Below are 27187 nucleotides of genomic sequence, written 5' to 3' on the forward strand. Positions count from 1 at the left end.
GAGTGTTCCTGATGGGATGGGAAAGGCACGGGCGGTGGCCAGGCGGTAAGCGCAGGACGGGGAAACAGCAGCAGCCACGAGGGCGAGGGGCAGGAAGAAGAGCGAGAGCCAGAGAGAGAGATTGCTACCCGGGGCCTTTAGTTATACTCCTTCGGATGGCCCTTATCTGTGCGCCAAATCAGGTTAGTTCATTGTCCCAATCTTGGCGGGCTAGTTTAAATAATTGTAACAATCTAAACTAACTGTTTTTAGATGGCTGGTGATCGCACCTATTGGCCTGATGTCTGAGCTGTATTGTTATTAATGCATCTTAATCGGCCTGTCCAGCTCGATGGCTTCCTAAGCTGTTTCCGATTATTTATGCAAACTGCTTGATGGCCTCAAGTATAGGCCTAACTGGTTTTGATCTATCTCCGATTTGGCTTAATGCATATTCAAAGTCCAGCTGTCTGCTTTACAAAAATACAAAAGTCCTTCTTCACAGAAACTGCATTTTAGGTTTTGATTTCCCCAAAAGCTGCTTCTGCCACAGAGTCCAAGCTTTTTAAAATCTTACAGGCTTTCAGCCACGAGGTGCGGACGCCATCTTTGGGTACCCTTTTTAAAATGTCCATGCGGGGTCCCTTTTATTAATAATAACCTTTGGGGAAATGTGGAAATTTTGCTAATCCTACAGCATGCAGGTGCAGCAGGCGGTTAAGAAGGCAAATGGTATGTTGGCCTTCATAGTGAGAGGATTCGAGTACAGGAACAAGGATGTCTTACTGCAGTTGTACAGGGCCTTGGTGAGACCACACCTTGAGTATTGTGTGCAATTTTGGTTGCCTTATCTGAGGAAGGATGTTCTTGCCATGGAGAGAGTGCAGTGAAGATTCACCAGACTGATACCTGGGGCGGCAGGAATGACGTATGAGGAGAGATAGGGTCGATTGGGCTCATACTCGCTGGAGTTTAGAAGAATGAGAGGGGATCTCATTGAAACTTACAAAATTCTAACAGGACTAGACAGACTAGATGCAGGAAGGATGTTCCTGATGGCGGGGGAGTCCAGAACCAGTCTAAAGATAATGGGTAAGCCATTTAGGACAGAGATGAGGAGGAATTTCTTCATCCAGAGAGTGGTGAACCTGTGGAATTCTCTACCACAGAAGGCAGTTGAGGCCAATTCATGAAATATATTCAAGAAGGAGTTAGATATATTTCTTAAGGCTAAAGGGATCAAGGGATATGGGGCGAAGGCAGGGGCAGGGTACTGAGTTTGGATGATCAGCCATGATCTGATTGAATGGCGAAGCAGGCTCGAGGGGCCGAATGGCCAACTCCTGCTCCTATCTTCTATGTTTCTATGTAAATGAGAGAGATGCAAATCTATTCAGCAGCTTGCTCCGCTGCGCCTGTTTGACCGTCCCCACTTCCAGATCCTCATCACCTCCAAAGATTTTGAGTGCAGCTTCCTCAGCAGTGGTCACATGGATAACGGAAGGTGGCCCTCCTCCTGTCCTGGCCCTCTCCCTCTTATTGTGGGGTCTCTTTTCCCACAGTGAGGGACACAAGTGGAGTTTGAGTGAGAATGGTGGAGCGCGTGTAGAGAATCCATAGCATAGATGCTTAGAAGGAAACAAAGATGGAGTGAGGTGCCAATACCAAGGGCCCTCCTTGTGTGTTGTTAGTTGTTGGCATTGCATAACAGTGTGAAGGCTGCAAAGTCGAATAGTGAAGTGATTCTGTACATGGAGAGAGAGGGATGGTTAAGGGTACAAGGGATGTAAGGATAAAGTGGGATGTGCAGGAGTAGGTTGACAATGCAGAGTGCTGGTGATGAGAGGAGATGTGGAGCAGATTGAGGCCAAGTGTGATGTTATACTCACTTTTCCTGAGCGTACCAGGTCATTAAATCTTTTCCTGCACTGGGCCCAGGAGCGAGCACACAACGATCTGGAGCTGACCTCCTCACCAATTTGCAGCCAGGCTGCTTTGCTTTGCTGTGGAGGCTTCCTCTGTCCAGAGGATGGGAAGAGTACCTCCTTGCGCCCTCTCACTCCATCCACAAGAGCATGGAGGGAGTCATCATCAAAGTGGGGAGAGGCCTTGGATCTTGCAGCAGTCATGGATATAGTTGCCAACACAAAAACCAACAGAAAAGGATGAAAATGAAACAAGGCTGCATGGGCCCCTTAAATGCAGCTGGCTGAGAAGACGTCAGCAGAGGCGTGCAGCAGACACAAAACCACTAATTGGCACACAGGGATTCAATACGGCAATTAAGGTAAAATTTCAATTTCTGACTGGCTGAAAGCGGAGGTGGGACCAGAACCCACCCATCACCTGACCCGCACCCAACCCGCCACCAGTGATAAAATCGCAGCCTTAGGGTTTTGACAGACTGAAGAGGAAGTGTGCTGTTCGCATTCAATTTTTTGAAGTCAACTCATTACATAGGGTTACATAGGATATACAGCACAGAAACAGGCCATTCGGTCCAACCAGTCCACGCTGGAGTTTATACTCCACTCGAGCTTCCTCCCGTCTTCCCTCATCTAACTCTATCAGCATAACCCTCTACTCCCTTCTCCCTCATATGCTTATCTAGCCTCCCCTTAAATGCATCTATGCTATTTGTTTCAACCACTCCCTGTGGTAGCGAGTTCCACATTCTCACCACTCTCTGGGTAAAGAAGTTTCTCCTGAATTCCCTATTTGATTTCTTGGTGACTATCTTATATTGATGGCCTCTATTTTTGCTCTTCCCCACAAGTGGAAACATTCTCTCTGTGTCTACTCTATCAAAACCTTTCAGAATTTTAAAGACCTCTATTAGGTCACCCCTCAGCCTTCTCTTTTCAAGAGAAAAGAGACCCAGTGACATGAATCAGTCATTCATGAAAGAAAGACTTATGAAATAATACTGAGCGGCCTGCGGGTGGCACTCTCCAGGGAGAGTATAAATACTCGGGCACGGGCCCAGCTTGCGCAGGACATTTTTAACAGGAACTAGTGAAGGACACAACTAGACCTCCATGTTGTAAAACAGTTGATTGAAGCATTGTTTAACACTTAGACCAAGTGCCTAGTAGTTTTCTTGCATCACCCAGCTTGTTCATCCTTTCCTGATAAGTTATACCCTCAGACCTCTGGTATCATCCTTGTAAATCTTTTTGCACCCTCCCTAGTGCCTCTATATCCTTTTTATAATATGGCTACCAAGTGTGGTCTAACCAAGTTTCGATACAAGTTTAACATAACTTCTCTACTTTTCAATTCTATTCCTTTAGAAATAAACCCTAGTGCTTGGTTTGCAGAATGGGCATATAATTTTTATGGCACTACTTTTCGTGATTTGTGTATTTGTGCTCCGAGATCCCTTTGCTCTTCTACCCCATTTGTCAAATGAAGTTCAATACAGATAAATGTGAGGTATTATATTTTGGTAACAAAAATAAGGAGGTCACATATTTCTTGGAAAAAAAGCATCTATTTTCTGGTTCTGGTCATCCATGGAAAGTCTAAGCCATCTTCTTCTTCTTTCGTATGTTAGTAGCAAAGCAAATCAGATGTCAATATCTAAGTTGGATATCAAGGTCAAAGCATGTAACAGCATGGGTATCTTGTAGGCTGCCTGTGAATTTCCTCTGAGGGCAGTGCTCAATGATGTGCTCCAGGGGCTGATTAGGGGCTCCACAGTTGCATGATGGGGATGCTTTAATCTTTTAATCTTCCATCTATGGAGAAGGTGGCAACATCTACCATGACCAGTTCTGAGGTGGTTGATGGTCGTCCACTGTTTGCGAGGAAGGTTTGATCCTTCAGGTTGTACTGTGGGGTCCTCTATGAGGAATCCATTCCGTATGTCATAATTCTTCCAAGCATTTTGCCATCGGTCTTCAAGGCTGAGGGGAGATCGCTGATGGGCTTTGGCGACAGTCCAAAATTGTCTTCTAGATTTGAGACAGGTTGGTGGTAGGTTGTTCAAGTCAGCCTGGATTGGCATGTCTTTACTGGTGTAACGGTTGTTTTCTCTGGAGATTGCATATTCGCGCCATAGGTATGGCGGTGCGATGTTTGCAAGCACGGGCAGCCAAGGTGCTGGTGTCGATAAAAGTGTACCGGTGATAATTCTCATAGTAGAATTCAGCTGGACATCAACAGATTTGACATGCAAACTTAATAGCCATTCCGGAGAGCAGTACTCCGCTGTAGAGTACACCAGGGCAAGTGCTGCCGTACGGAGGGCTTGAGCATCTGCTCCTCATGTGGATCCGGTGAGTTTCTGGATCAAGTTGACCCTACTCTTTAGTTTCTTCCTAAGGTTCTCGAGATGTTGTCTATATAACAGGGTGCGATCAAGCACGACTCCTAAATAGGAGTTTTTTTTTACATGGTTTACCTCTGCGCCGCAAAAGGAGACTTTCAAAGCTTGGTTTGCTTGACGGGTGTTGAGGTGGAATGTTGAGGTGATGGCCTTTTGTGGGTTTGGCCGAAGTCGCCATTGGCGGAAGTAGGCCTCCATCCTCTGTAAATCACTCGTCAGGGTCTCCTCGGTGACGTACAGATTCATGTTTTGCATGGCCAAGGCAATATCATCAGCATATATGAACTTGCGGGACTCTGTTTTGGGCAGGTCACTGGTATATACATTGAATAATATGGGTGCCAGGACAGAACCCTGTGGGAGTCCATTGTTCAATGTCCTATATCTGCTCTTCTGGGTGCCAGAGTACACATGGAAGTGTTGGTTGCTAAGCATAGAGTTGAGAAGATGGATCATTGGTCTGCAGGGTAAAATGGTGGAGAGCTTGAAAACCAGTCCATGCTTCCACACTATGTCATACGCCGCTGACAGGTCCACGAGTGACACGGCGGTCTAAGCCATTATCATCTGCTGCCTCTTCATTCCATTATCTGATTCTTACAGTTCTGCAGTTGTTTTCTCAATTTGTTTATCAATTAGTTCTGCTGCTTATCTAGTGTTTCATTGATTTGCTGGTTATTTCTATATTATCAGCCATTTGGAGGGCCATAATGTTATTTATGTTAAGAACTGACTTCTGTTGTGGTTCTCTGTATTTATTGCAGACTAACTTGATTTAGTCTTGTGAATTTTATTGAGATTGGCTGGATATTTCATTGCACCTTATTGGTGCTTTATGCTGATTAACTTCTATTTCAGTCATTGATGTTCTTTTATGTTGTTTGGTACTGAATTTGATTGTGATTTTTATGTTTTGAAATTCATTTTTGTTTGGTTTTATTCTTGTTTGCTACAGTATCTCAGTAATGGTTAAAGCGAATAATCATTTAGGAAACTTCGACCATTCAAATGAAGAATTGTGAATGGAATTTATTTTGGGGAAAAGAAACAGTGTTACATTTGCTGTGCTGTGGAAGTGACATGGCGACCTTAATTGGTACAGTAGTGATTAAATGGTAAGTGAGTGGCAACATATCCAGCAGTGATGACACATCATAGAATAACAGGAATATGAGAAAATCAGTAGAAAAGTGTCACTTTTACAATGACTGGTAATTATTTTGAATGATAGACCAGATGATAGCAAATATAGTACTGGGCCAGAGCTAAAACTAATACCATCATCGAAGCCTATTTGTTTAATGTAGCAACTGTCTTCTAAACGAGTCTGTACAGTACCACAGTAATGCTGCATCAAGTGCATTTTTTTTGTTATCAGTGCATTCAATTTTTCTTTATTCAATCTTGAAAACACAATTTTTTCAGACAATGAGGACCGTTACTTTTGTTTATTCTGAGATAATCTGTAAATTAAAAAAATTGCATCTCTGAATCTTATTCATTTTACGGTGGTGTCAAGTCCAAAATTGATCATTGGTCAGGATAGAGCTGCCCTGTCAATAGGTCATTAACTAAAAGCGATTTTGCATTAGGGAAAGGCACCATGATAATCATACAACTTTTAACTATCATATGCAGGAATAACTAAAAATTCCATTAAAAACTCATCAACTTATCTACCTCAGAAAGGAAGGAAATCTATGTTGTGTTTTATTGGTTGAACAAATGTACTATTCTGATCTATTTAACTATCAGTTCAGATATGCTGTGATAAATGTGTGGGGCAGTTTTACAATTTTGTACTCCCAGCATAGAGCTTGGTTCACTAAGAGCACGCATTGAAAATTTGGGCATGCACTCCCCATAATTTTCTGTCCAGGGGCACAAACTCGGAAACTTACCCTATAGTAAGGAAATGGTTTCAATACAGGACTAGGGACGTTATTTAATTTGCTCTTAGTGGATTGATTATGCATTAAATGATATCCACTTTTTCCTGCATTCTGTGTGCTGCAGGAATATAGTTTTACACATATTGCATTCTTGGGTAAATAGAGAAAAAGCTGGTAATACTCCCCAGGTTAGGCAGCATCTGTGGAGAGAGAAACAGAGTTAATGGGCCATATATTCCGATCCCTATGGGTGTGTACACGCTGTGTACACACCGCTAGGGACATCGGAAATGCCGGTTTCAGGCATGCCAAGCGCATGCACTGAAAACCGGCATTTCCGATCTGTCAAGAATTCTCTTGACAGATCGGACGCCTGCCCTGGAGAAGGGCCTCTGTGGGGGGATAGTTCCGCTTTCTGGAGAACCTCTGCCCGCAGAAAACCCTGAGAAATCTTACGCCTAGTAAAAGCAGGCATAAGGCCTGCTTTTATCAGCATAAGATTTGAAAAAAAGTTTAAAAAAAGCATTTTTTCACTCATTTATCATTTAAAAATACTTTAAAAAAGGTAAATTTATTCTTAGCCACGTAAAAAAAATTTCAAAAAATTTAATTTTTGTTTAAAGTATTTAATTTATTGTAATTTCAACTAATTTTAAAAATATGATTAAAAACATTATTTAATGTTTTACAGTGTTTTGGGGTGATCTCCATTCATATATTTGACAGGTCTATCTGTCAAGTGTATGAAGGGAGATTCCCTTCTTGGATTGGCTCCCCATGGCCCACGTGATCCCAGCGACGCTTGTGAACCGCATGCGCTTCTGGGATACGTGGGCCCTGCACATTTTGAGTTGGAGAGGCCCAGGAGCAGAAGTGTCCGGACCTCGGGAGCCTTCAGGTAATTCCGTAGATTTTTCCAGATCGGAGGCCTCTGCACGCAGGAAGCCTCCGATTGGAAAATACAGCCCAATTTTTCAGGCCAATGACCTTTTGTCAGAGCTGGAAAAGATTAGAGATGTACCAGTTTTAAAGCTAGTACAGAGGCAGGAAAAAGGGGGAGGGGAGGAAAGAAGAAAAGGAAAGTTCTGTGATTGGGTGGCAGGCAGGAGAGATTAAGGGGGAAAAATTCAGTTGGTTTGCGCCTCCCGTTAGCGCCTTAAGAGGGCGCTAATGGGGCACAAAGCAACTAGCGCCCGTGCGCGGCGATGTTTGCGCTGCTCACAAAACTAACTAGACATTTTGCGGTGGCACTAAACACTACTGCCATGATCTCCTGCGCCGGCAGATCATGACGTCAGTCGAGTGTGCAACGCCCCAGTAGCGCCCTGGACTGGATATTGAGTGGCGCCCCCTGCCTTACCGCCTGCCGCTAGCAACGACAGGTTGAGGGGAGCGTTTTGCAGTCAGGAAGGGACTGGGGGAGCGCTATTTAAAGGCGACTGCTTCCTGTCTTTTTTTGTTGGTGACATTTTTACACCACGCATTCTGAGAGAGAGAGAGAGAGACTTCTGGAGAGATTCAACGCTGTGTGAAGGAGTTTTGGGTACTGAGCAGCACTTTGCAGGTTCATTTTGATTTGCCCTTCCTTGTATTGATTTAGAAGAGACTGTGGGGGCTGCACTCTGAGCTCTTTCCCTGGGCCTCTCCATTGTTCTTTCCAGCAGATTTGATGTACAGGTCTCTCCAGGCCGAGATTCAAGGCTGCAATGAGCAGGATGTGGATGGAGAGCAAAATCAACCCTCCCCTTTAAGAACTGGCCGGCGCCATTGTGTCTGTGTTCCATTGCTGACTGACATCACATGAGCTTCGCCAGCACTCTGAGGTAGCGCCTCGCTCCTCGGCCTTTGCGCCTTAAGACAGGTGTGAAGTGTCTGATTAAGCGCTCCAATCACCTCCAGGGGCGATAAAAGCCAAGTTTGCAGTCGGAGGCGATAATTAGCGCCAGGCGCTAATTTTTGCGCCCGGCTGATAATTGCGCCCCAAATGGGGCGATACTGAATTTCTCCCCCTAAATGACAAAAGGGATGCTGGTGCATGGCAAAATGGGGTGGTAATGGGACAAGTAAAGAAACAAAAGTTGGGACTAGAGGAGCAGTGAATGGCAACAGCAGAACCATTACCAGCATCCGCTGTCCGTAAAAATGGGAGTGGTGGTTATGACCTGAAATTGTTGAACTCAATGTTGAGTCCGGAAGGTTGTAAAGTGCCTAATCAAAAGATGAGGTGCTGGTCCTTGAGCTTATGTTGAGTTCCATTGGAACAATGTAGGAGGCTGAGGACAGAGAGGTCAGGGTGGGAGTGGAACGGAGAATTAAAATGGCAAGCAACCGGAAGCTCAGGGTCACGCTCGTGGACTGAACAAAGGTGTTCAGCAAAGCGATCACCCAATCTGCGTTTGGCCTCCCTATGTAGAGGAGAGCAGCGAATACGGTATACTAAATTGAAAGAAGTACAAGTAAATTGCTGTTTCACCTGGAAGAATGTTTGGGGTCCTGGATGGTGGGAAGGGAGGCGGTAAAAGGCCAGGTCATAGAGTCACCAGCTTTCTCTTAATTGGCCGGCAAGCCCGCAGGTTGATGCAAAAGCCCAATCGATGCAAAATAGCATCTGTGCATCAGACGTCGCTGGGGGCGAGACTAGAACCCGAAAGGCAGCGGTCCTGCCCCTAACGCGTCTCTTCAGGTAAGATCCCGGCCATAGAGTCATAACAGCAGAGAAGGAGGCCATTCGGTCCATCGAATCCGTGCCAGCTCTCTGTAGAGCAATCCAGTCAGTCCCATTCCCCCGCTCTATCCCCGTAGCCCTGCAAGTTTATTTCCCTCAAGTGCCTATCCAGTCTCCCCTTGAAAACATTGAGTGTCTCCGCTTCTACCACTCCCATCGGCAGTGAGTTCCAGGTCCTCACCACTCGCTGTGTAAAAAAGGTTTTCCTCACATCCCCCCTGTATCTCTTGCCCAAAACCTTAAGTTTGTGTCCCCGAGTCCTTGTGTTGCATCTCCTGCACTTGCACGGAAAGGTGCCGTGGGAATGGGGCTGGTTATTGGGGGTGATGGAAAAGTGGACCAGGGTATCGTGGAGGGAACGGTCCCTCAGAGGGAACTGCTGAGTATTTCCAGCATTTTCACTTTTTATTTCAGATTTCCAGCATCCGTAGTATTTTGCTTTTGCATTTTGGATCTAGGATGTGTTACAGATATATTGCAGAAAAAACTCAAAAGGCTTAATTACTCACTAATTCCCTCAATAGGCATATAAGTACTGTAACTAAAACTCAGTACATCAATGCAATTGTGGAGTATGTAAGTTGGTGTGCTGAAGAATAGAATAAAGCATAAAACTGCCTTTTTTACTAATGAGGTACTTCAAATTAATGTGGATGCTGTGAAGGAATAGAGAACTGTCATATACAGGTTGGCAGTGCAGCCCATCACTCAGCAGAGAGTTGGGAGGCAGTCATGCAAGGGGTCAATATGGTCTCCACAACCTCAGTACTTGGAGGGATGTGTAGAAGTAAGTAACTGACTTGGCGAAAAGTGCCAAGTTGAGCAATGAAGATCACTGTCAGTTATGTAGCACTGCTAGATATCAATATTACTCGCTGTTACATTACAGGGTAATTTTTTGTTCTAAGTGTTCCCGGCGCATGCCATGAGGGTATATTGGGAATTTGAGCAGGGCCACAAATTCTCCAAATATGCACCTGACATGCTAAGCTCTGCGGTCAGAGTACTAAAGACAAATGTTTACCCATACATTACCATTTTATGATTTTGAGAGCCAATAATCGTACATTGGTAGAGATGCTTGTCAAAGGAGGTTCTGGGTGTCAGCCATGTTTTCATTACTAGTTTCATACCAGAGTACGGGGACATGAATTTTGTCACTATTCGCCGGAGCTGAACGACAAAAGAGAAGAGATAGTAAGGATATTTCCGAATTATTACAACAGGCTGTAAAAGGCAGACCTGATTAATAGCAGTTGAGAAAAATTGTTCATTAACTAAGCTGTGGCTTAGTGGGTAGCGCACTCACCCTCCAAGTCATGAAGGTTGTGGGTTTCAAATCCCACCTCTAGTGTCCTGGCCAATATTTATCTCTCAAAAAACAGAGTATCTGGTCATTATCACATTGCTGTTTGTGGGGCCTTGCTGTGTGCAAATTGGCTGCTGTGTTTCCCACATTATAACAGTGACTCCACTTCAAAAAGTACTTCATTGGCTGTAAAGTGCTTTGAGACATCTGGTGGTTGTGAATGGTGCTATATAAATGCAAGTCTTTCTTTCTCCTTATGCACGGATAAAACTGACGATACAAAAGTACTTTCCTTCTTGACCGAGCAGGGTATTTTACATTTCATTTTACTAGACTTGGCAAAGTTACACTGCTGAGCAGCTTTTCTTTCACTCTATAAAATTGCCCTCAAATAAAGCTTCTTTTCTTTGCATAAGAAATGGACCTTCAGCAGCTGTTGCTGTGCTAGGACTGGCGGTGTAATGCAGCAAATAAAACCCCTATTCACTCGGAGCAGACCACTGTGGAAGCCACAGGCCAGGGACGTACGCAGAGTTTGTGAAGTTTATGGAAGCAACACTTCTCCTGGTTTCACAGAATTTTACAGTGCAGAAGGAGGCCATTCGGCCCATCGTGCTGTGCCGGATGGCAATATGCAATAATAATCTCATAAATGCATCCTTTCATCAGATTTGAACACTATTTATGCTCCACAGTGAATCACAGGATAAGCTACATACTGTAGTAACAGTATACAAAATGCATAATGTGATCAACCAATGCCTTTTTTTAACAAAAAAGCTATAAGCTGAGGAGGATGAGGAACCCAGTACTGTGCATCATTAACATCATCAGAAGCCAGTCCCAGCCCCGTTACTTCAGAGCATTAGTGAGTTTGATGAAGCAACAGAATGTGAGTATTTGATCATGGCTAAGGAAGCAGCAGAAATGGTCGGTTAAGCAGGGTTGGCATTTGGCGTGCAGAGGTGCGGTGTGGCCACAGGCCAAGCTGAGTTGCTTTGTGATTCACAACATCACTGGGTTACCAATGAAACTGAGAATCCTTCAGAAGCATAAACAGCTTGTGCAAGGCACTGTGTGAGATGATGCAAGCTGATCTGGATATAGTGTATATCACCACACGGGGCAATGTCACACAGGAAGTGTTCTCTGTTTTGTTGTCTGTCATTGGACAGCATAACAATGTATCAGTTCAAATATAAGGGGGGAAAAATTCGGTATCGACCATTTTGGGGCGTTAACGTCGTCCAGGCGTAAACTTTAGCGCCAGCTGCTGTGAATTTCAGTTTTAGCGCCCCTAGAGGGAAGTGGAGCGCTAAATCAAGCGCTACACACTCCTCTTAGGGCATGGGAGTAGGTCAAGTGGAGCTGCACCCCCTTACACAGCTGGAGGAGCGAGTGTGCAGCATCATCACCACCCAGGTCGTGGGCGCTGTGGCAGTCGGAGAGGTCAACCCCCTTGAGGACAACAATGGTATGTTCATCATCTCACCCTCTTCTCTCATACTACTTCCCCCTCACAACACAAGCCCTTCCCACTTTCCATCTAAGTATACTGTCTCCATTCCTTGCTCCCTTCCTGCTCCCCTTCCCTGATGTTAAACCCACTCTTGTGCCTTAATGCTTTCAGATAATCAGCCACCATCTGAGCAGCCTATCCCTCAGCCTCCCAGTGGCAGCGACACGGGAGAGGAAGAGGAACACCAACACTGCCTGTGTCTCCCGAGGGTGAGACATCCGATAATGGGGCTATGCGGCCGCTGGAGGGGAGCAGAGGAAATCGCTCTGCTGTGGGTGAAGCTCTGGGGCCCAGCAGGCTGCAGCAACACCATGGGGAAAGGGAAGCTCGGGGGCCATCTCACCGGAGGGTGAGTGCGCGCATGAGTTCTGCTGCACAGGGCTCAGATGAGGACCTCGAAGTCAAGGCGATGACCACACAGGCAATGAGCATGCACACTGAGCTCATAGGTGTAATGGCAAGGGTGCCCAAGAGGAGTGTGGAGGAGTCTGCCTCCAGCATTGCTCTCATCTCTGCACAAACCATCGAGCCCATTTTTGGCAGTTTGCAGAGGATGGTTGACTCGCAGAAAGACCGTGGGGACCCAGACCTCATGCCGCGTGTCATGGGTGAGGTGGCAGCAGCTATTGCAGCACAGGCCGAGGCAACACAACGGCGTAGTGCTATAATGGAGTCAGTGGCTGGTGACATCCAATCTCAGACTGCTCTCATGCAGTTTCAAATTGATGCCACGCAAGCGCTGACTGCTGACATCGTCGCTGGGTCACCGGGGATCTCACGGTTCTGCAGCAGGCCAGCAAACTGTGCTCGAGCAAATTACTCCGGATACTGAGGTTCTGCCCTGGGGGAGTGCCAGTGTGTCGGTTGAGCAGGAAGGTGCTGTTCTCTCTCAGGATGACAGCTTTCCTGCTGCCACCACTGCTACTCCGCCATTGCACTTGCCGCAACCTGTAACCCAGCCATCCCAGACGGCTGCCGCCCATGTTGAGGTGGTGCAGTCTGCAGCCGGGCCTTGCAGGCCCAGAGCTGGCCGAGGGCATCCTGCAAGGCCATCTGCAGTCTCTGGCTCCCAGACTCAGCAACCTTCCGCCAGCCTTGCTACAGCCAATGGGGCCACATTACAGAGGAGCAGTAGGGTTGCAAGAGGGGAATTACAAAGGGGAGGGAAATCATTGAGGAAGGCCCGGTAAATAAAATGTTTAAAGCAAATGGGGGGAGTGTGTGTACAAAAGTTGATGGGCTGGATTTTAACTCAGGTGCTGGCTGTTGTCATGTTATCCGAATTTCGTGTTTCCCACACGAATTTAAATGGATGTGGGAGATTGATGCAATTTTAACTCAATTGGCCAATTGATTTTCAACGTGTGGGAAGCCTTTGCAAATGGGTTTTTCATGACTGAAAGTCCCCTCCGATGACGTCATCATTGCTGCTGCATTTAAGGTCCACAGCAAACCTTGCTTCTTCTGCAGACTGCCAAGCTTCTTGACTCTGCAGTGTGAGGGAGCTGCAGCAAAAATGACAAGCGGGAGGGCCAGATCAGCTCCTCGCTTTGACGAGGCGGCACTGCAGGCATTAGTCGATGGGGCTAGGGCCAACAGGGAGGTGCTCTTCCCTTCATCAGGGAGGAAGAGGCCCCCCACTCAGACCAAGGCAGTGTGGATGCAGGTGGCTGAAGAGGTCAACTCATTGGGAGTCACCGCTGAACCTGGATACAGTGCAGGAAAAGATTTCATGACCTTCGGCGCACTGGAAAAGTGAATATGAATTTCCCATCACCCTCAATCTGATCCCCATTGCCTTTCCTCACCAGCACTCAGCTTTAGCAATCTCTTCCTCCACATCCCACTTGACACTGACATCCATGCACCCTTACCCATTCCCTCTCTCTCTATACTCACATTCACATAATTATTACACCATGCAGCCCTCACACTACCTATCACTCTGATACTTTGAACACAACTGACAACACACAGGGAGGGCCCTTGGTCTTGCAACCCGATTCCATCTTTGTCTCCTTCTAAGTATCTATACTATGCAATCTCTAACCTCAATCCTTCATTCTCACTCAACCTCCACTTGTCTCCCTCATTGCAGGAAAAGAGAGCTCACAGCAAAAGAGAGCGAGCCAGGACAGGAGGAGGGACAGCCTCATTAACCCATCTGACCCCCTGGGAGGAGGCCGTCCTGGAAATCATGGGCATTGAGGATGATTCGCGCATGGGGGACGGACAGACGGGTGCAACACAGCAAGCTGGTGACAGAAAAGTTTCCCATCTCTCTCTTTGACATTGCATGAGTCGCTGATAATGATTGTGAAGCTGTAGCAGATGGACTTATGAACATCTGCAAAAAGCTATGTGCATGTAGCCTTTGCATCACATCTCTGACTCTTTCCTTTACTCCCCCACAGGACCATCACAAGCATCTGTCCCCCCTAGCCAGGAAGAAGAGGCTGAGCAGCCAGATTCCTCAGAGGAAGCTACAACCTCTGAGGGCACAGCGTCAGCAGAATTCAGCGCACCCAGCACCAGCGCAGACACTCACACCTCGGTGGGACCTTCGGGACATAGAGTAGTGTTGTCACCTGGTGTATCACAGCTCACAAGTGAGCATCAGCAGATTGTGGAGACCGGGACAGCAGTGGAGAGTCCTAGTCGGAGGGCGAAGGACTCTGCCAGCTAGGCTCAGCAGCATGGAGACCCTCTGCCTCTGGGTCCATCCATAAGATCAGAGGCGATGGAACTCCAGGCACAGATGCAGGAGTCTCTGGCAGGTTTTGTCTCTAGGGTCGCTGCGAGTGTGGAGCGAATGGAAGAGTTAATAGCGAACATGACCAGAGCCTTTGTGGAGTCATTGGCGCATGAACGCATCACCACGGAAAATATGGCTACCTCCATGGAAATGATTGCTACCTCCGTGGTAAGGCTAGCTACCATACAGGAGAGGATGGCTACGGTAGAGGAGAGGAGGGCTACGGCCATGGATGAGCTTAGTCGCCAGGGTATAGAAAACATATTCATTGTTCAGAATAGAATGACATCGCTTGAGGAGCGATGGGCATCTATTGAACAGAGAAAGCAGACCTTCATGGAAGTCCTGAGTAGGACTGCCATTGCAGATACGGGTCCCCATGGCCCCCCTGATGTGCAGCAAGGTGCTCTCCAGCCACTTGCAGGCGCTGAGTGGGAGCTAACCCATGAGAGGGAGGTTGGTGGCATACCTCAAGGAAGTGGGGGATCCTCTCCAAGCGCTCACACTTCCATGCCACTGCAGAGCCCTCGATCAGAGCCCCACCAGAGTACACACCCAAGTGAGATAGACGTCTCAATCCCTGCACGGCCGCAGGAACAGCAGACTGTTGACGAGCCCTCACAGGCTCACAACCCCAGAGGACGCCCGCCAAAGGTGTCGAGACAGGAGCAGCAGGAAAGTGAGCAAGGGGTCTCCACATCTGCTGAAGCCACAGGGAAGCAGTATGTAGGAGCACGCGTAAGAGGAAGATAAAGCACAAGTAGTCAACAAGGGTAGTCACTTGGGTGGAATTTTGTGTTTAGTGTAAAAATGGCATCACGTCATAATTGTACATAAAAATTCTGATGGCAAATGTTGCAGTTGTGGCGTCTGTCATTTCGCAATTGGGTCTTCCACATTGAGGCCTTAGGAATACTTGCAACTGTCAGTATGGTGGTCGGAGTGCTAGGAATCCTCTGGTTCTTGGCTGTAGTGTATGTACCTTTAAGAGAGAACTACTTTTACAGCTCCTGTATACTGTAGTACCGGCAGTGACCACACCTGTATATAAGCCTTGAGCATGCCTCTGTACTGGCAGTCTTTAGACTACCCTCCTCCAGTAAACACCTGTTGATTGTTAAGTACAGCCTCCGTGTAGTTATTGGAAAACATCATACTTTAAGAATCACGGATTCAACAGTGGCGACGAGGTCGATTCGAATCTGCCTGCAACTCTGCATTTCCTTTCAAGGATTCGCTCCGGGAGGGCGGTGGAAGAAAGTCGAGGCCAGAAGCACGGGCGTTGACCACGAGCAACCGCCCAGTCATCCGGCAGAGAGTGAACATCGCAGGGGAGGCTGTTGAGAGCCGGGCTTGGTTCCCCAGCCACGACGATCCAGCAACAGGCTGGCAACAGGTACAGCGCAGACCCTTCCCGGAGAGCGGCGGCTGGAGCCGACTGACGGCATAGAAAAAACCGAGCAGTGTCGACGGGGTAAGAGAGAGGGTGAAGCGCACAGGGCGCAGCCGGGGGTTGAAAACCGAGCGGCGTCGAGGAAAAACAAAACAGAGAGAGAGAGGGTAAAGCAGCAGCCGGGTTCAGGACCGAGCGGCGGCAATGGGAGAGGCGCACAGGAGAATGCGCAGAGCACAGCCAGGGCTCAAGGGCTGAACAGCGTCTGCGGGGAGAAGAAGGGAGAGCGCGGGAGACGCCATTGAGCCGCGGAGAAGAAGGGAGAGCGCGGGAGACGCCATTTTAGAAGCCGCAGCGGAGAAGAAGGGTGAGCGCGGGAAGAAAGGAAAGCGTGGGAGACGCCATTTTGTGCCAGCGGAGAAGAAGGGAGAGCGCGGGAGATGCCATTTTAAACAGTTAATTCACACCCAGGGATGCCAAAGAGTGGCAGTATCACTGCGTTCGACAATGAAGTCGAAGATTGGGCGACATATGTGGAACGCATTGAGGTGTACTGCAGGGCAAATGAAGTGCCAGATGCTAGGAAAGCACTGGTTTTGTTAAATTCCATGGGTGCAAAAACTTATGGCTTACTGCGAAACCTAATAACCCCAGAGAAGCCCGTGGATAAGAATTTCGAAAGCATAGTGGAAATCCTACAGGACCACTTAAACCCCACACCGCTGCTGATAGCAGAAAGATTTAAGTTCCACAAAAGGAACCAGCATAAAAACGAAAGTAATGCTGAGTACTTAAAGGAACTGCGCAAGCTATCGAAACACTGCCAGTTTGGATTGGGACTAGCAGATACGTTAAGGGACAAGTTTGTGTGTGGGCTTCAAAGTGAGGGAACCCAGAAACGGCTTCTATCAGAAAAGGACCTTACGCTGGACAAGGCTTTCAGTGTGGCAGTGTCACACGAAGAAGCCGCACGGGGCGCTGCAGAGATACAACGGAGACCGCAAAAATATGGCACCAATGAAATGTCATATGGAGCAGGGAAGTGTTATCACTGCGGCAGAACAACACACGACCAGAAGGATTGTTGGTTCAAGGACCAAGTGTGCAGACAGTGTGGAAAAGCAGGACACATAGCAAGAGTCTGCAGGTCAGGGAAGAAAACCAGCAGCAAGAAATCTCCACAGGAGAAGTACAAAAAGGTACATAAGGTGATGGACAGTAGTTCAGACGAACAGAAAAGTGATACAGACTCCGGAAGCAAGGAGCTGGGTTGTCTGAAATTACATAAGGTAATCAAAATGGAGGATCACCAGACTATCTGGGTCACACTCAAGATAGATGGAGTCCAAGTGAAAATGGAATTGGACACAGGATCAGCCCTAACAGTCATAAACCAAAGGAACTACAAGCGGCTATTTTCACATATACCCTTGAAAGCTACAGAGATTGTATTGAAGACATACACGGGGCAAAAAGTCTACCCCAAAGGAAAAATAAGGGTGAAATTGATATACAAAGGCCAGGAAATACCTAAAATGGACCTATATGTACTGCCAGATGGAGGACCACCACTACTAGGACATGAATGGATACGGAAGATACAATTAGATTGATATTCCATACAGGCACTGAAGTTTGAGGCCAAAAAGGATGACGACGTCACACCTGGACGACTGTCAAAAATGCTAACTGATGCACAAGAAGTGTTCCAGGAGGGACTCGGAACACTAAAAGGCATGACAGCGATGATTAAAATAGAGGAAAATGCAAGCCCAAAGATTTTTAAGGCCAGACCAGTGCCTTATGCGATCCGACCAGCCGTCAAAGCAGAGCTGGAAGGGTTGGAACGTTCAGGAGTACTGTCCAAAGTAGACTGGAGCGAGTGGGCTACACCCATCATTCCTGTAATGAAGAGGTCGTTGGAGTAATACGCCTGGGGAACTAAAGAAGGTCCGCATCTGTGGGGATTTTAAGGTGAGAGTGAACCCAGTCCTTCACACGGTACAATATCCGCTTCCACGGATTGAGGATATTTTCGCCTCGCTATCTGGAGGTAAACGCTTCACCAAAATTGATCTGGCCCAGGCGTACTTGCAAATGGAGGTAGAAGAAGCCTCGAAACAATACCTCACGATCAACACTCATAAAGGTCTCTACCAAAACAATCGGCTGGTGTTCAGGGTAGCATCGGCTCCGGCTATTTGGCAAAGGGCGATGGATCAAGTCCTGCAAGGGATTCCAGGGACCCAGTGTTATTTGGACGACATCCTGGTCACGGGCGAAAATGACAGTGATCACCTCGCCAACCTGGAGAAGGTGCTCACCAGATTGAAGGAATATGGGCTACGAGCTAATCGCCACAAGTGCGAGTTTTTCCAGAAGCAGATCTCGTATTGTGGCCACGTTATTGATGAAGAGGGGCTACATAAGTCCCCTGAAAAGATTGAGGCAGTAGTCAAGGCTCCAGCACCGGAAAATGTGTCACAACTGAGGTCGTTCCTCGGGCTGGTGAACTACTAGCATAAATTCTTACCAAATTTGGCTACAGTATCACACCCACTGAACACCCTACTGCAAACGGGTGTACCATGGAAGTGGAATGACGAATGTAAACGAGCTTTCCAGAAGTGCAAAGAGTTGATCACATCAAAAGTGGTGTTGGCCCATTTCAACCCAGCACTACCAATCCGGTTGGCATGTGACGCATCACCCTATGGTATTGGAGCGGTGCTGTTGCACAAATTCCCAGACGGGTTGGAGAGGCCAGTAGCCTTTGCGTCTCGGTCACTAAACTCAGCCGAGTGCAACTACGCCCAGATCGACAGGGAGGCCCTCAGCCTAGTATGGGGAGTAAAAAAAATTCAACCACTATCTGCATGGGCAGAAGTTCACCTTGCTGACTGACCACCAACCACTTGTCTCCATCTTTAATCCAAAGAAGGGCATTCTGGTGATGACTGCACAACGGTTACAAAGATGGTCCCTTTTTCTAGGGGCGAACCAATATGAAATAGAATATAAAGGCATGAAACAGCATGGAAACGCTGATGGGCTATCATGCCTGCCACTACCTACTGTGGAGGGAGCACCAGCAGTGGACCCTAGCGAGATATTTTATTCGTCGATAATTGAATGATTGCCAGTAATTAACGCGGATATAGAGAAGGAGACCCGCAATGATCCGACACTGTCTCGGGTATATGATTTGACGGTGAAGGGATAGCCAACACATGGCGACTCACTGTTGCCAGCATTCTCATCCAGAAGAGAACAGCTGTCAGTATGCCAGGGGACAGTGATGTGTGGATCCCGAGTGGTAATTCCACCCAAGTTAAGGGAGAGAGTGCTCAATGAGCTTCACGAAGGTCATCTGGGAGGGGTGAACATGAAAAGCCTTGCTAGGGCTTATGTGTGGTGGCCGGGGATCGATCAACAAATCGAGGACCTAACAAAGAGCTGCTCAGGATGCCAGAAGGTCCAAAATGCACCACCACATGCCCCTCTACACCCATGGGAGTGGCCCTCCTCTCCATGGCAACGGGTGCATATTGATTTTGCTGGTCCATTCATGGACTCAATGTTCTTAATAGCAGTGGATGCTCACTCGAAATGGCCTGAGGTGATAAAAATGTCCTCAACAACTACAGAGAAAACGATTGCAGTCCTACAGACCATATTTGCCAGGAACGGCTTGCCAGAGCAGATTTGCTCTGATAATGGACCACAGTTTGTGTCCGAAGAGTTTCGGAAATTTATGAGAAGGAATGGGGTAAGGCATTACACATCCGCCCCGTATCATCCAGCCACAAATGGATTGGCTGAGAGGTTCATACAAACCTTTAAAAAGGCGATAAAGGCCATGTGCGATGATGAAATTCCACTACAGCATAAGGTGGACAATTTCCTGTTAGCCTACAGAAATGCGACACATGCAGTTACCAACCAGACCCCGGCCATGATGTTCTTTAACCGAAGGTTGAGATCTCATCTGGATTTGCTCAGACCAAATGTGCGAAGAAATGTTGAGGATAAACAATTCCAGCACATCAATGAGAAGCCGACAAGGAGCTTCAATGTAGGACAACCAGTCTTGGCCCATGACTACCAAACAGAGAAATGGCAACCCGGAACGATATGCACACGGCAGGGGCCATTAATGGACACAGTGGATGTCGGGGAGAACATTGTGAGACGCCACGTCAACCAGATCTTAGCGTCACAGGAACGAGTCAACCCCATGTCTCGCGTACCTGGGGATGAACCCGACATACCGGTAGCATCTACCTCAGAAACAGTAGCAGCGGAAACTGATGAACTAACCGACGAAAGGGGGCCAGAATCGCCTCCGCACCAAGAACAAGAACCTCAGGAAAGGCGCTATCCAGAAAGGATCAGGAAGCCGCCCCAAAGACTGAATCTATAAATGGACTATTTCAGTTAAATGTGCATGTTAAAGTGTTAATTGTTATTTGAATATTATGGGTACCGCTAATCTAAAAGGGGAGGAATTGTAGTGTATGTACCTTTAAGAGAGAACTACTTTTACAGCTCCTGTATACTGTAGTACCGGCAGTGACCATACCTGTATGTAAGCCTTGAGCATTCCTCTGTACTGGCAGTCTTTAGACTACCCTCCTCCAATAAACACCTGTTGATTGTTAAGTACAGCCTCCGTGTAGTTATTGGAAAACATCATACTTTAAGAATCACGGATTCAACTTTGGCCATTGTCAATGCTCTGGTAAGAAGCTGCGAGGCAAGATTGTTTGATTGACTAGGCTAAGCAAATCTGGCCAGGATGAGTGCATTCCTTGCATCCCGGGCAGCAATGTTCTCGCGTAATGCTGCCGCTGGTTGATGGGCCTCTGCAGGATGTTCGTTTTCCTCCTCTTCCTCCTCCTCCTCCCCCTCCTCCTCCTCCTCATGTGAGGAGGATATGTGAGGAGACACTTGGTCCTCAGGAATCTGCAAGCCACGACGCTGTGCCATATTGTGAAGTGCACAGCAAACCACGATGATTCTGGAGACCCTGGCTGCTGAGTAATGCAGGGCTTCACCTGATCTATCCAGGCATCTGAAGCGCATCTTCAGCAAACCGATGGTTTGCTCGATTATGGCTCTGGTGGACATGTGGCTGGAGTTGTAGCTCTCCTCAGCTTCGTTGGATGGTCTTCTCAACGGCGTCATCAGCCACGTCCTCAGGGGATAGTCCTTGTCTGCAAATAGCCATCCGTTAAGTTGGTCTGGTGGACTGAATAGCGGAGGCACACTAGACTGGCGCAGTATAAAGGAGTCATGGCAACTGCCAGGGTACTTGGCACAAACATGCAAAATTTCCTTCTTGTGGTCACACACCAGCTGAGCGTTAAGGGAGTGGAAGCCCTTGCAGTTGACAAAAATACCTGGGTTGCAATGGGGTGCCCTAAGGGCCACATGTGTGCAGTCAACGACGCCCTGCACCCTTGGAAAGCCTGCCAGATGAGCTAATCCAACCGCTCGCGCCATGACACTTGCTCAATCCTTGGTGAAATGGATGTGATTGTGTGTGAGGGCAAAGAGGGCATCGGTTACCTGCGTGATGCAAGTGTGTGCGGCCGCCTGAGAGATGCCGCTGATGTCTGCTGCTGATCCCTGGAATGAGCCTGAGGCAAAAAAGTTGAGTGCGGTGGTGACTTTGACGGCCACTGGTAATGCTTGTACACCTGGTCCTCTGGGCAGCAGGTCTTGCTGTAGCATTGCGCAGATGTCAGTCACTACCTCTCGCGAAAGTCGTAGCTGTCTTTGGCACTGCTGCTCAGACATGTTGGGATAGGTGACCCTGCATCTGTAGACCCTGTTTGCGGGGTATCTTCTGCGCCGACGGGCTTCCAGGAGCTGGCCCCTTCTGGCCTGTGCAGCCTCAGGTGGGTGAGCAGCAGCCTGGCGCTCCTGCTGCTGCTGCTGTCGCTGGTGCTGCTGTTGTTCCTGGTTCTGCTGATGCCGCGGCTGATGCTCGAGCTCCTCTAATGCCCAGATGGGAAGGAAATAAATGGCTCCCATGCTTCTGGTATATGCCTCCGTTGAGGAAACGCTGAGTGAAGGTGGCGAGAGGGGTTTCCCAGGAGGCCACACTGGAGATGGGTGTGAGTCTCCAACCTTCCACAGGTGTGGTTAAGCCTTTTAAAAGTTGCCACAGACCTGAGACCACTAAGTCCTGTCACCTGATGGCTGATCAAATCTCCTCTTTAATTGTTGACCCGCAGTTGATAGTCATCAATCCAATAGTGCTCCCGCCAGGTTTCACATTCATGTTTTACGTGGGAAAAGGGTTAAATTTGCAAGCGCCTTTTAAAATAGGATTCTAGAGGCCATTTAGTGGCTATTAAGGGCCTTAAAGACCAGTCCCGCTTGTTGGATGCAGGACGGAGTCGGGACCATCAGACATGCCTGAGTTAAAATTGCTCGGAGTCGGGAACCAGGCCGGGGGGGCGGGGGTCCTGCCCACCAGTTTTTGCGATTTTAACCCCCTGGACGCCTCCAAGCCCGACTCAACGGCTCAATGAAAATTGAGCTCGATGTGTTTGTAAATATATTGTTCAGTTTGGTAAGAATTAGTTCTGTTTGCTAAGAACCAGTTGTGTTTGTTCATAGATTGTTGTGTTTCTTTATTATTGATTGTGCTTGATAAGAGACAGTTGTGCAGAATAATAAATGTTTATTTCAACGTAGCAAATTTTGTGATGTTTCTCATTTTACCTTTGCCCGGTGATAGGGGCTGCGAGCTGGCTGTAATGATGTGGTTGTTCTGCGCAAATCCCATGAGCTCTCTCATTTATTGGAAGCGCTGTCCAATGAGGCGATCACGAATGGCCCTTGCAGAAGCAACATTAAGTGACTCCCTCCTACGTTGCTGCTTCTGCTCCTCCACTTCATCCTCCTCCTCCTCCTTCTCCTCCTATCCCTCTTCCTCCTCCTGAGGTGGACCTGCAATCCCTGGTGGCAATGGCTGGGCCCTCAGAATGGCCAGGTTGTGCAGCATGCAGCACACAACAATGAAAAGGGAGACTCCTATCAGGGGAGTACTGCAGTGCTCCTGCAGAGCGGTCAAGGCAGCGAAACCGTTGCTTTAGCACCCCGATAGTCTGTTCGATCAGGTTCCTGGTGGCGCTATGGCTCTCATTGTATGCGTGTTGAGCAGGATTGTTGGGGTTGCGGAGGAGTGTCATCAGCCAGGTGGCGAGTGGATAACCCTTGTCTCCGAACAGCCAGCCACGAGCTTCATGTGGTGGTTGGAACAATGCTGGGACACCAGTCTGTCACAGGATGAATGCATCGTGGCTGCTGCCAGGATAGCGGGCATTGACAGTAAGGATGCACTGTCTGTGGTCGCACACCAGAGAGTGGTAGCTTTTGCGGTTACGGAACACCTCTGCATTGTGATGAGATGCCCGCAATGCCACATGGGTGCAGTTAATGGCGCCCTGAACCATGGGGAAGCCTGCTATCCTTGCAAAGCCACATGAGCATTCATACAAAAGCAAAATACTGCGGATGCTGGGAATCTGAAATAAAAACAGAAAATGTTGGAAATACTCAGCAGGTCAGGCAGCATCTGTGGAGAGAGAGCATGAGCACTCATCCTGTTTCTCTCTGGTAATGGGGAATGAGATGTACTCCCTTCTCCTTCTGTACAGAGCGTCTATCACATCCCGGATGCAGCAATGGACGGCGAACTGCAAAATGTTTGCAAGATCCCCTGTTGAAGCTTGGAAGGGGCCGCTGGCATAGAAATTGAGAGGAACTGTGACATTGACTGTCACAGAGAGAGACGTCCTGGTCCTGAGCTGAGGCTGCCGGTATGGCTGCAGGAGGTGGCAGAGCTCTGTGACCAACTCTTTGCTGAAGTGAAGCCTTCTAAGGCACTGCTCCACTGACAGATGAATGTAGGAGGACTGCTCCCAGAATACCCTGGGAGGGTAAGGCCTCCTGTTGAGAGCCCTGTTGGCCTTCCTCCCTCTGGCCACGTTTTCCAATCGTTCTCTCTGCCTCCACTTTTCCGACGGTGAAGCGGGAGGGCGAGGACCAGTGCCAGTACAGCCTCCATTAAGTGTTGGAACTGTTGCAGTATCAAAAGTAAGACAAATGAACCTGATAAATTTTTGTCAGGAGCAAAACTCCTTCAAGCAGGAAAACCTCAAATGGGTCAAAACTCCTGTCTGCTTCTGTCAAAGTGACAAGGCAGCATTGTTTGCCGACAAAATAAACCAGGAAGTGAACGCCTTTAACTATCGCTCCTGCAGCTCCCAGCCGACTGCAAACTTCCTCCGCTATCTGTCGCTCCTAACGACAGGTGCTGAGGCAGGGGGCGAAAATTAATTTCCGGTCCGGGGTGCTACCGCGGCGATGCACGGCTAGATGATGTCACGATCTCCGGGCACAGGATATCATGGCGGTAGTGTTTAGTGCCACCGCAAACCGCCAGGTGAATTTCACCCGCAGCGCTAACATCGTCGCGCCCGGGCGGTAAGTCGTTAGCGCCCCGTTAGTGCCTCCCAGAGGTGCTAACAGGAGGTGCTAACCAACTGAATTTCTCCCCCAAGCAGTTTAGAGGTCTTCGCTTAAGTATTAATGTTTCAATTAAGCAATAATCAGTTAGATCCAACCTGGAGGAGTCAGTCAGTATCAAGATGTAATTTGTAAACTAGCATAATCTGCTGATGTGAAGTCTAGAACAATTAGTGTTCAACATTCAAATAATAAATCCAATAAGGAATTCAGGAGAAACTTCTTTACCCAGCGAGTGGTTAGAATATGAAACTTGCTACCGCATGGATTAGTTGAAGCGAATAGCATAGAAGAATTTAAGGGGAAGCCTTAAGTATGAGGAAGAAAGAAATAGAAGGATAGTCAAATAGGGTTAGATGAAGAGGGATGGGAGGAGGCTCATGTGGAGCATAAACACCAGCACAGACCAGTTGTGCCAAATGGCCTGTTTCTGTGCTGTAAATTCTATGTAACATTGGATTACAGTCCCCGCTACTTACACTGTCCACACTTATTGTGCCCAGCCGCCTACATCGGGCAAATGGCACGAACCATTTGCCATTTTCACTGAAGTCAATTACAAATGTGCCACTTATAACACATTAAGCACGCCAGCTATTTTGGGCAGTGGTGGATCAGACTTGTCGTATTGCATACATATCCCACATAACTCAGAATCATTGTTACATTTAGAGATTCTACTACAGTTGAATAATGTTATCATGAAAGTTATTTCTAATTGTGAGCAGCAGAGGTCCCGGGAGCCTTGGGTTTCTCTATTGGCCACAGCTGTGCAATTAGAATTAGGATCATGAATCCTTTGTTTCTTATTTTTGAGAGGACAATTTTGCTTTAAGTGACAGCCATTTCCATACCTGGTTTAGTCCAAATTTAATGTTTGTCCCCCTTATTGGATTCAAGTCATTATTGGTACTATAACTGTCAATACAAATAAGCTCATTGGAGACTTTAAACATTCAAAATTTTGCTAGCAGAAACCAAATTCCACCCAATTAATAAAAACATTTAACCATTAACACTAAGGAAAACATAGTGATGGGAGTCAGACACTAATGTGGTTAGGCAAGTATCTGGAAAATTGAGCCAGCGGAATGATCTAAGAATGCAAATTCTGTTAAATAACCTTTGGTCTCTCATTCAAATATTTAATCACTAGATGCAGTTTTACTGTCCACTTCTTTTAGTGGGCAGACAATGTTAACACCATTGCACCCAGTATAAGCGGTGGGGGCTGTATCAGGAACCCTATAAACAATGCAACAGTAGAACAATATAGTGCTAACTGAGAAAAGGGAAAGTGATGTGAAGAATCACAATCAGTAATTGAAAAAAGAACCTCATGCAGTAAAGTAAGAGCAATCTTGAAATAGGTCAAATTGCAACTTTTATCTAGTCTTTAGGTGATTGGAAAATGTTTAAAAGCAGCTAGAAGTGTATTTAACAACTATTGAAACAAATGAAAACACATTTGAGAAGATAAAATATCTATTTTCTTATATGTTATTGGGCAAGAAGCAAGCAATTGTTAGAATAATTTCAGTTTTGAAGAAGGAGAGAATCTGGTCTGAGATATAATAATGAATAAACCTTAGGGACTCTGAAGTTCTAAATAAAATGTGATATATGAAAGCCACAGATTTTTCATCTGTGTGTAGAAAATAGGAAACTCATTGCTCAGTATGTAAGTGAGTTAAGAAATTGAAGTAAGCCGAGTGAATTTGGGAAACTGTCAGGATTCCTAATAAAGGACTGAATAACTTGTGGACTATTAGAGATAATTCTCTGAGAGAGATTAAGATCTGAAATTGTGGCTGTATGCGTGACTGGAGAGATGGTGCAGGAGGGAGGGCTTCAGAATCCTGGGACATTGGGACCGGTTCTGGGGGAGGTGAGACCTGTACAGGCCAGACGGGTTGCACCTCGACACAGCCGGAACCAATGTCCTTGCGGGGGAGTTTGCTAGTGCTGTTGGGGAGGGTTTAAAATAATTTGGCAGGGGGATGGGCACTAGGATGCAGCATTAGAAAGGAGAAACAAAGTGCACAAAGGATGGGGAGAGATAGATAGAACTAGTGTAAGAAATAGTAAGGTATTATGTGGGGTCAGACTTGTAGGATTCGCAAAATTTCCACATTTCCCCAAAGTTATTAATAAAAGGGACCCTGCATGGACATTTTAAAAAAGAGTACCCAAAAGATGGCGTCCACACGTCGTGGCCAAAAGCCTGCAAGTTTTAAAGCTTGATCTCTGCAGCACAGAGCAAGCAGCTTGTGGGGAAATCAAAACCTAAAATGCAGTTTCTGTAAAAAGGACTTTGTGTTTTGAAAAAGCAGAGAGCAAACATTAGAATATGCATTAAGCCAGATCGTAGACAGATCAGAACCAGTTGGGCCTATACTTAAGGCCATCAAGTGGTCTGCATAAATAATCGGAAACAGCTTAAGGAAGCCATCGAGGCCGGACAGGCCGATTAGAATGCATTAATAACAATAGAGCTTGGACATCAGACTATTAGATGCGATAAACGGCCATCTAAAAACAGTTAGTTTAGATTGCTGTAATTATTTAAAGCAGCCCGCCAAAATTGGAACAATGAACCAACCTGATTTGGCACGCAGATAAATGGAAACGACGGGTATAACTGCAGGCCCCAGGTAGCAATCTAGGCTCGCTCTGGCTCGTTCTGCTCGCTCTCTCTCTGCTCCCTGGCGCTGGGCCCTCGCTCTTGGTTCCTGGCTCAC

The sequence above is a fragment of the Somniosus microcephalus genome, chromosome 2 (genome assembly GCF_052327205.1).
Source record: "Somniosus microcephalus isolate GS21.2 chromosome 2, FLI_Smic_1.0, whole genome shotgun sequence".
In the NCBI taxonomy this organism is placed as follows: Eukaryota; Metazoa; Chordata; class Chondrichthyes; order Squaliformes; family Somniosidae; genus Somniosus; species Somniosus microcephalus.